Here is an 11735-nt window from a genome sequence, read left to right as displayed (position 1 = left end):
AAGTGATTTTACAGCCATGATTTATGGGATCAGTAAATAGAGATTACCCATCATACTTGTCAATTTTTGCATTGCATTGATAGTTGACAAAAATAGATTTAAAAGTAAGTGGGGTATACTTCATGATTCCCTTAAGAATATGTACGGACTTGCTATAGAGCAGGCATCTCCAAGAGACCTTTCAGAGCTTTAGCAAGGAAAAGCTTTTGGATCCCAGTCGAGTTCCTCAGTGTATAAGTCTCCTGTGCTAAATATGCATCTCATGAAGAGAAAGTTGGGTACTGAATAATGAATTCTGCCCAAGCCTCAAGCTTTGCTGGACTTTTCCCTATAAATTTCTGATGAATTGGTAAAGCTGCACTAAAGAAACAGATTAGAAACTGACTGATCCCCTCACAATAGTGACCTCAATTTTGTAGATGCCAAGAATCACAAACTAATCAGTCTCCTTTTCATTAGAGACAAGCATTTTATTTTACTTCTGATTCGTATTTATTTTTTCCCAAGGACCTTTATAGATTCTATCAACAAGTAAGACCATTTTCCCTAAGGTATTTTGTGATTTCTCAGCTCCTGAAGCAAAAAAGATACAGAGGACGCTGTGGTGTAAGTTAATTTATTTACAAGTACCTGCTTCTACTGATTAATGTTTGTCTGAACCAGAAGAAATCTGATTTTGGGTTTTGTCATTTAAAGTGTGAAAGCAATTCTGCTAATACAAACTTTTCTTTCTCAGGCATGTCACAGCTATTTCACAGTCCACAGAAAGTAGCAAACTGTCTATTTTTCTCTCCTTAAACCTAACCCCTGCTGTTGACCAGAAGTATGATGTTGGCCAGACATTTCAGGTCTTGATATTCCTACAATCTACTCATTGATATTTGCTAATGATCTTACTCCAAGTTTACTGTAGTACAACTCAGAGTAAAAGCCTATCTTTTTTTCACTAGTTTCCCACTCTGGGCACTAAAATGGTCTTTATTATCATCCTTGGACTTTTAGGGAGGAGTAACTCCCTTTCTGCAAGAACTTGTGGACAAAATTGTACATTCTGCATCAGCTTGGAGAACAGCCTACTCAATCAATGCTCTCCATTACTGTAAAATATAAAAAAAATATTTAATTTCCTTGGCATTCATCAGCATCTGATGTTTTCAACTTTAGCATGCCCACCTCCCCAATGATTTACCAGAAACAATGTCGAGGTGAAGCCAACTTTGGTTTAGATGGTTGTAGAGATTCAACATTGTGAGAAAGCTGTGAGGAAGACTACATCCGAGTCATAAGGAAAAACATAGAAATATATAAAATCTTAAAGGAAACACAAGAAGCTGGAGGCCAGCAGCTGGAGATTGGGAAAGAAAGCCCAGCAGAAACTCGTTGTGTGTCTCCTTGACATAGCCCAGCAGCTCACTGAAGCCCTTAGATAGCTCTTACATCTGTTAGACAATGAAGGATTGCTTTATACTTTGAAACCAGATATATTTTGATCACAGCATCTCTTTGTGCATGCTGAATTCTGCCTGAACAGTAGGACAGAGTTTCAAGAGCATCCTGAACCACCACCGGTATAAAAATCCTAAGGACTGGTCCCAGCCTATCTGCCAACCAGACTGATGAGCGAGAGACAAAAAGAGAAACAAATTTCCCTTTGTTCATTGTGCATTTTTCCAAAGTTTTAATAATATCAGGATATGTGCTGATATCTATTGTACTCTGTTTGGTGTACCATTTATGAACAGTTGAAATGCTATCCACCATCACCACCAGGACTTTGCATATTCTCAGTTTTCATCGAGAGCAATAAAATCTCTACCATAATGCCAGTGAATCTCAGGAAAGGGTTTCTATTGACTTGGATGGGGGATGGAGTAGTATCCAAATGAGGTAGAAAATTATTTTCTGTTTGCTGTTTATCAGAAATTAATCTGAAGAACAGCTGACTTTTAAAGAAAATAATGAAAATAGTTTATTTGGCCTAATTGCTCTGATGATACAGAAATATTTCAGCCCAGGATCTGACTAATTAGTGTGAAAGAAATATTTTGGACTGGCTGAAAATCTTCTTTCCTCTCCCTTGCGATTAAATTTCAGTTCACATTCCTTAATAATGGAATGTAACTTTAGAAAATGCCCACTGCACGAGAAAAGGGATAAGCAGAATGATACAAACACCTCTGAGATTAAGGCATTGACCGGGTTCTCTGTGTTTGTATTCAAAAGTATAAAGAAGGGTGCAATTTCCTCTTCTCCATACTTCTAACTAACACTAAGCTATGCAATGCTCTTTCAGTGATCCAAGTTAACTGAAATTTGAGAGATAGCAGCTTAAGTCAGCTTTGTACTCCTAAAATTGAAAGCAGCCCACCCTTGTAATTTGATTCCTTCTGGACATCTTACCTACTCGTGCCTATGCCTGCACCTAATTTGCATTCCACTAGTTATTTGTTTTTAAATGTCATACAGTTAAGCCCATCCTGAATATACTAAGGTAAAACAGCAAAACAATTTCTACTTCCTCAAAATTTTATGACTGTTGAGATCTAATTCTCCCTCAAAATTCTAGGACTAAGATTGTATTGCTGTTCATTCAGATGGAATGGAAATTTGTATTTCTATTTTGAACCAATATGAAGACTTTAAAAAAAAAAAGTTATCTGGGACAAAAACTTTACACCAGATCTATCAAAAAAAAAAAAACCACTTGTGAATCTATTTGCTAAAATGGAGTATGCCCTATCAAGGACAAAGAAGTTACCATAAATAGTCCCTAATAAACAGAATATCAAGATCATATGATGGATTGTAAAGAGTTACTGCTGGCATGCACATTGACTTGTCACACTGGACTGCAGAATATATAGTACTTAGTGGAGTTTACTGCAAAAATATTTCTGGAATGCATTGGACTGATTACACAGTAACAAACTGACCAACAGAGTTAAAGATATTTGACTGTTTAAAACATCACAGGCTATTTATAAAATAAAGCCTTTTACTGAGTTAGCTCACAACTAATGAACTAATATCTTCTTGAGGTCAAAGAAGCAATTTACTGAGCTCCATCTAAGGAACTGTGTGTTTAATCTAGTTCTGCCAGCAAGGCTGATTCTGCATAGCTGTCACCCATTGCTGTGGATAGTGATTGTGAGTTGAAAAGTCAGAAAACATGCAGAACATACTGAATTTTTTACAAGAAACTAGGGTCCATCAGATATTGAGGATACTGAATGTCTGGGTAAGAGTCACTCAGAGCCCAGTCTCAGAGTCTGGATTTCAGCAGTATTGATTCCTGGTAGAGTCCCTTTTCTAGCAGTTGTTGTGGGACAGAGGAGCTAAATCTTCCTGAAATTAATCCTACCTGACAGTACAATGGCCAAGGTACACAGGTGTGAGTGCTGGATGTAGATCTGGCTCACAGACCTCTACTGCTCTGAGGTGCCTCACACAGGATGCATCCCTCACATCAATAAACAGTGCAAATATCTCCCAGCCCTGCTGTAGTTTATGTCTCTCGTATTTTAAAGAGACTCCTGAGACTCCTAAGCAAGGAATGGGAGTTGTCACATTTGTTCATACCAATCTTGGTCTTAGAATAGCTGTGTTTTCCACTCCTCTGGTTGATCCCTGAAAGTTTTAATGAGGATCATCAAAGGAAGACACATACTCTGCCTGAGGTATTTTTTTTGCCTTCCCACACTAGGGAGATGTGCTTACTGGGAGGATGTGAGGTGTTTTACAGTGACAGGGAAAAGGCAGAGGAGAAGAATATGGCAAGCAGGAGAGCATCTTGCTGGCTGGAGGCTGCCCATGTAGCTCCATCAGATTTTGTTATATTCCATCTTTTGTCATTAGGGCCACCCCATCTGATACACAATCCACTGTGTTTAAAGATTGGGGAATGGGCATATTGGGGACCATGTGTATGAGTGAAAAGAAAACTTGCCAGTTTGGGATAGGAGATTTCACCTGACTATTTTTGTGAGAATTCACTATAGGCTCAACCATCCGAGTGCCTGGTTTTTGTGAGAAAATTTTTAAGAAACTAAACTCTTCTCACAGCATGTTTATGAAATGTGAAAGTATCATTATCCTTGCTGAGAAGTCTCTGGGCCAGATGCTGAGAGATGGCTATACCTAAAGGAAATCAGCTGGATATGTCACTAAGCACCTTTAGGATTCAAAGCCCAAGTGTCTGCCCAGGATGGGAAATCCAGCAAAGTGCCTGAGTTGAACCCATGTGGACTAAGTCTCAACCCACTGTATTAGACAGGATTCCTTTTTTTACCAGAAAAAAATAATCCCCTTAACTCCTTGAAGTGCTTGAAAAATTTTGGTAAACATATGTAAACAATTTATGTAACAACTGATGCTGCAGCTTCACATTGCTCAGTTCATTCAAATCTGAACACATGACATTGCATACATAGGGATTTGTAGGCTCAAAGGATATTATTACTGTTGCCATGCATTGTATTTGCATTGTGATTTTCCTTAAATGTGCAGCATTGTTTTGTTAAGCAATCAGAATGCAAATACCACTGGCACAGCTAGAATACATTCAAGTGCCCAAGTACACAAAGAATGCAAACTGTGCAGTAAAGCACACAAAGCCCAACAAGCTCATTAGTACCATACTGCAGTGATTACAGAGCAAAGTGCCTTCTGAGGTGCAGTAGTCAGGCTATACAGGGGGAAGGCTTTGCAGTGTTTTAATGCAATGATATTTTTAATGCAATTGTGTGCTGCCACAGTAGTCATATTTCACCAGCACAAGCTGCTCTGGGAAAGAGGCACTATTCTCTGCTTGTACCTTGCCTAGGTATCATTCTTGATTAGCCATTAGGCACTGCATAATAGTCATGAGGATGAGGATAATTATTCTAAGGATAAGAATTATGATCAGCCAGAACAAGGCCCCATCTACCTCTGTACCCCTTTTCTGATAAAATTCAGAAGTATATTTTAAAGCAAAAAACATGAGAAAACAGGCATGTATAGAGTGGAATGGCCTTTGAGATTCCAGCAATCAGCACTAAGGATGTGAAAAATGGAACTAGACTCTGTGGGGTGTTTTGATTTGTTTCATGGTCTCTGTTGTAACATAATGACTCAAAAGCAGATAACCAACTGTCTATTGTCAGCACACCCACCTCCAACAGTCCTACCAGTACATTCACATGTATGCATATGTACACACACAGAGAAAAAACACTACACACTGTCCTGTATGTGCCACCCACCACTGAAAGATGGTGCAGGTCTCCAGTATAGTGATTTGAAAGGTCTACTGAGGGAAAGGTTAAAATTTTGAAGGAAAGTCACCATGTGTCTGTCATGGTGTCAGAAACAAGCCCTTCTTTGAGATAGAGGATGGACTAAATGTCCTCCTTGTGCTCTTTCTTGCACTGTATTTTTTCATGAATCTATGATTATTCAGCTGCTATAACAGCTAGAAAGTTCAGTTTTAATTAGTCTGAAATAGGAAAATGTCTTTCATTCTGCTTGAAAAAGTAACACACATAATGTTTCATCTGGTGGAACCAGATGAAGATCTGTAAAAGTTGTGGTCACGTAAGGACCATAGCTCCTCAAGATCCTCTATCCATAGTCTAGGAACTGAACAGCCATACATACATCTTCTGGCCATGACCAGCACAGAGAGAGGCATGATTTATCTTAGCAAAAGTATCTCTACATTATTCACCGAACAAAGGTTGTGGGTCTGGTGAACATTTCTGTGGAGCTTCTTTTTGCACTTTAGGGTATTCTTAGCAACTGACCTTAGCAACTGATCTGAGCTTCCTCCTTTGCAGCAGGACTCATGCAATAAATCAGACTGGTGTGCTGGAAAGAGAGAATTTAAGTATATAGGCAGGGATGGTGGTGAAGCTAACTGCAAAGTGCTCCATTAAACATTACACCTCAATGTCTGCCCTCAGAAATTCACATCTCTAGGGTGATCTTCTCTTTTGAGAAGTGGTCCTTTTTATAGGGCAGGAAGCATTAGGTATGCTCATATCTCAGTCAAAGAGTTTCCTACGCAGTGCCAACAGTTATTCAGCAGTACTCATTATGCAGGTGAGCTACATCACAGCGCTGCTACTCTGCAACACTCTGCAGATCTCTATGCACCATGTGCACAATGTCTGAAATATAAGCAAATTTATGCTGCACTCATCCTTTTTGTGGTTATTAGTGTCACTTAGTATCATCTTCCTCCAGCAAATTGACTCACCAAGCAAAATGCACAAGTGCACTTTAAAGCGGATCACATTATCACGCCTACTTCTTCTGGAGAGCCAAGAGTCATTACTACTTTTCACAAGGAATAACTGCCTAAACTGTTTCACATTCTGCAGTGCATCAACAGTGCTCTTCCTCCACTCAGTCTGCAGTTCAGAAGAGTGATGGAACAGTAATGCATGTCTATCTCATTGTTCTACATGGAGAGATAAAACCTAGCGCTCACTTTATGCCTCTTTAAAAGTTAGAGTATTTGTTTCTGGAGTCTTTTCATTAAGATATGCAGTTGTAGATCACCTCTAAGCCCCTGATCATATTTCAGGTGTCAACAAGGTGTTTGCATTAAAAGTACTGTGGTTACTCAAAAAGCATATTAGAGGTTTCTCTCTCAACACTACTGATTAGATGACATATCCCAACTGCACAGTTAATTCCACAGTCAGGTGTAGACAATAAGGTCTAAAGATGGCCAAGTGCTGATAGGATTTATTTCCAAAATATTTTAAAATTATTCACTAGCACTCTTTCTTCCTCTGTGTGTATTTTCTAGAAGGTAGACGGAGTATCAAAGAAATACAAGGGCGCAGACTGTTAAATGGTAGGATTATGACTAAAACCATGAACTTGGAACCAGAAACCAGGAAATAAAATATCAGAAAGAAGCACTTTGGCTAAGAAATTGAATGAGAAGAGGTGCTAAGGGTCAAAATTGAGAACAACCAGTAATTTATTAAGCTGAAGAGCAAAGCCAGAGCCCAGTAAAACTCCATATTATACGTTTAGAACTGAGATGAGAAGCTGCCAGTGCTTGAGCGAGACAAACTATGGCCACTCAGTGTCCAGAGATGAGGATTAAAAAAACTAGAAAATAACCAAAGGAATAAAGTTGTATCCAGGTATTACGTTATGCACCCACACATTGAGAGAGCTTCTTAAGCTTGGTTGCTGCAGCTGTGTCTACCCAGAATTTTATGTGGGTCACCAGCCTTCTGAGACCCTGCCTGTGGTAGCCTCGTGGCTTTTTGCACTTTGCTCAGAAGTGCTTGTCAAGAGGCCATCAAGAAAACCATCAAAGTAGACACCTGAGCTTAGATCTCAGTGACTTTTGATGGGACTGGCCGAACTTTGTGCTTTTAAAAGTCCACCCCTAGTTCTCTGCAAAGTGATGGCTTCCCACATGGTCTGTTATGCTTACAACTGTGAGTGTTTGGTGTTTCATGACCTCCTCTCGCTCATTATCACTCCACTTAACGTCATGGCAAAATAAGGGTAATTATTCTTCTTTTTGCAATTGTAACTAAAATGCTGCCAGAGCAGAGGGTACGTGTTGGCCAAGGTCTTTATTATGCAACTATATGCAGATCACAGTGAATTGCATCGTCCATCTAGTTCAGTGATGCAGCACCAAGGTCACTGGGCAGTTTTAAGCTAATGATGCAACCATAAGTCTAATAAATGTGCTTGGTAACCACAGCAAACGTATTGTCATTGTCACAGATGTTATTCTTTCAAAAGCACTTGGCAAGCAACTAAAACACAGCCCTTGTGTTTGCTTTGACCTCTCCTAAGAATGCACCATCAGGATTACTGAGGAGATGAGATTCCTTAAGAAGACAAGTCAGGGCCTACAGCTGCAGTCTTGGTATTGCTCATAGCACTCTTGCAGTTTGCTTAGACTAAACAGGCAAGAGGCTAACTGAACAAAAATCAGTGAAATTTTGTCAGAGAGTAGATTTTGGAAAAAAACATATCCATGAGTGATACCAACACAGATAGAGATCAATTTCTTAGTACAATGATCTAAGCAAGTAAACTTTAATTATGCAGTTGATTTTTGTAGCCATCATGCTGCAGTAACCCATTACGTGCAGATCCAGTAGCCTTTTCTTATCTTTCAGGAAATACAGTAACCAGTAACTGCATTGTGTCACCATGAGCTCTGTCATTATGTGCAGTGATTCCCCACAGGGCTTATCAATGCTGCAATTGCTGTTTCTTTGGAAGGATATACATCATCTCCCAGGCTGGGTTCAACAGATGGTTGATATTATGCCCTGAAAAGTGGCAATCTACTGTTCTGAACTTGTTGCAGCTCCAGTGTCTTGCACCATATCATATATATGTGTATCTCTATTTTTATGTATGTCTATGGATATCATATATTCTTATGTACATCATGTATTCTTATCTGACAGGCATGAAAAAGCCCACAATAGTCTGAGCACTAAATATGCTCTTGACAATGAGGGAGAAAAAGGAAATTTAAAACAACAACAATTTCTTGAAATCTTGCTTCATTTATACCAATTACTGATAGGAATAATGATGAGTAATTCAGCCTTACTGTAAAATTCACTTTAAGACCATTCAGTGAACAGAGAATGCCAATATGTGAAGATGGCTGTTTAGCAAGGCACTGAAATAAAGTGGTGGCAAGAGAGGTCTAAGTCAAGACACAGAGCTGTCTTTTCTCATTCTCAAATGACATAAACAACACAGTCATGAAATGAGGTCACAGTTTTGTATATAAGCCCTCTGTGGCTTCCAAGCTAAAAAAACCTTTAAAAAATATTACCCTTTGCTAATGGAGCTTTTTCACCAAGAAGCAGAGCATGTGCCCAACTCAATGTGTCAGCAGCTTTCTGCCCTCAATTCAGCTTACCAACAGTTAAACCACTCAAGGTCATACTGTAACCTATTAAGGATGACATGTGACAAGATGATTTTTGATAAAGAGTAGAACTTTGGTACTGCAGAAGTGGCCAGGGAGAGGAGGTCTCCATATGCAACCTGACATTTTGTCAGCAGCTGCTAGTGAGATATAAAAACATTTTATTGTCCTTGCATAGTGAGCCACATGCTATAGTTTCCTCTCACTCAGAATATGTTCACTTTCATACCCCCCTGCATTTAGCTGCAATAGAACAGCAGAATGTTTACATTACAGCAGAATGCTGCATGCTTTTATCTGAGGGTGACCTTGAGTATGCCTGGCACACAAGAAGTGCAGTGGAAGGCAGGCAAACACTTTTTCTCCTACACCTCTGCCATACTGCCTTTGTCCCACACTTATATCACCCTTTGAATTTAAAGAAAGCACCTTCATAAATGCCCATTTTTGTGTCTGAATGCACATTAAGAACACTTAATGTGCATGCTATGAAGAACAAGAAACCAAAGACAGATTAGAAAACTTCACTCTCCAAAACCATAATTATTTTTCCCTTTATGTTCTGAAGCTTATTTGTAAGTCTTATGAATTTTTTTAACTCTTTGGCAAGGGAAGCCTGAATTAAAAATCAGTATGTGACCCATTACTATTTTATAATCCTCTCTTTTGCAAGTTAAAAGCAACAGTTTGCCAACCTTGTATTTAAACTTTCATGGAAATATATGAGTAAGTTAAATATGAGAGCCCAAGCATGAGAAAATATAAGAAAGCTTGATGGTGTTGGGAAAGCCTGTCCCTGAAAGAGAGTCAGAAAGTCTGAGAGTTAGAACAAGAGCTTATTACCAAATACACTTGTTTTAAACTGATCTTAGATCAAATTAACATTTATTTTTGATGACCTAATGGTTTGTGCTAGTGACCATAATATTTTTAGATTTAGGAAGTACACACAAGAATTACATGGCCAAAAGCATCACCAGGCTATGCTGACCTTCAGAAAGGAGAGCTGGGTAATAATGGTGAATCTTGTTTCAAAGAAGTAGAAGGACATCTAAGAGTTAAACCCTCTCAGTCAGCCCAGAGACTCCCGAAGGACACCATACTGGGAGCACAGCACCAGCATGTATCACTTACTGGAAATCCCTTGGGAAAAAGGTAAAAGGAAATTGGCACAGAAAAACAGTAAATCATGGTAAGTTACTGGAATTAAGATTTTAGCATTCAAAATTACGAAGACTGGAATTAAGATCTTAGCATTCAAAATTATGAAGATGTGTCTCAGTGAAGAAAAGAAAGAAGTTACAAATTCTAAGAAAATAAACACAAAACTATAATTAGACTACCATTTGCTTTGTAAATGTTGTGGCAAAATTTCAAGGTGTTCATTTTCCCCATAAGTAATTTGACTTGTCTATGGCATCAAAAGACAAATTGATGGCTCATTCACTGCTTCCCCTGCCATTTATATCATGCAGATCATATGAGAATGAACATAAAGTGCTGCAGAATAGAGCCATTTTATACTTGTTTTAGACAGTAAGAATGATAATAGGAAGTCCAGGAAAAAAAGGGATCTAAATGTTTCTAAACCATCTTTTCTGAACTCTACAACTGGTGCAACCATATGAATCTGTCCCTATTCAGACATGAGAATGCCATTATTGCATGGTAAATCAAAGTGCTTGATTTTTATATCCATACCCTGCAGTCACTTGACACGTTTATCTGTGCCTTATTACTGTCAGATTTACTCCCTGATACAGCAGGGCCAAATTTGTCATGTTTACAATTGCTGATCTTCCAAATTCACACAATTCCCACTTATATGCAACTAGATCCTGACTAGTTATAGCCACAATTTGCTCATGGGTCATGCCTCCAACTTGGCCTCTCTGTTCCCGTTTTGATAGCCTTGCAGGGAAGAAATGGATAAATGCAGAATTTTTTCCATAAATGAGTTGTGATTTTTTAAGGAATTAGCTAAGTATACATTACCTTTTTTTTAACTTCTCTTTTTTTACTTCTCAGTACCTCTAGTCTGAACTAGTTCTGCTGGAATTCAGTAAAATGAATTCCAGAATGGCTTGCATAAGAGTTCTTAAAAAAAACCCCAAATACGATAGCAATGAGAAATATTTTTACCAAAGGCTCTTGTAATTCACAAAGAGAGTCACTAGCTTGAGGACAAACTGATAATCTAATTTACCTCTGACCTGAAAAGGATTAGGAACACAATTACTTTTGTGTATTCTTGAAAAGCTTTGCCATACTAAGCTTCTGCCTAAGCGCTTGCAGCATCAGGACCCTCTGTCCCAGAATCACTGGCCCACTGTCTAGGAAGAAACTATTTTGTGAACAATTCAACAAAGAGTTCAAAACAATCTATTGAGGATAATCAAGATCATAAGAATATGCATCAAGAAGAAAGGCACTATAACACACTGAAGAAATAATCTGCTACCATTTATTTCCCCCACATTTCCATTTATTTCATCCATTTACTTTTCCTGGCTCTTTCTACACTTACCTTCATTTTCTCTTCTACTTCATACTTAGACTTTTTTTATGTTGTGACTGCACCCATCTCCAATTCCTCTTGATGGCTTGATATTTCTAATACTATATTTTAAAATATCATCTTGTTCATTCTGTACTTTATTGCCATTATATAAAAGTTTGGTTCCCCTAAAACTAAAAACAGCAAATAAATTTTTGAGGGGCAGATAAAATGACGGAGATTTGTATTTTGCCTGTTCAAATACAGTTCTTTCAGGAGGCATTTTTAGGGGTTGTCTTTACTTTGTGTGGTGCTTTCCTG

Source organism: Haemorhous mexicanus, chromosome 4, assembly GCF_027477595.1.
Source record: "Haemorhous mexicanus isolate bHaeMex1 chromosome 4, bHaeMex1.pri, whole genome shotgun sequence".
NCBI classification, from domain to species: Eukaryota; Metazoa; Chordata; class Aves; order Passeriformes; family Fringillidae; genus Haemorhous; species Haemorhous mexicanus.
Note: the sequence above shows the minus strand (reverse complement) of the source record.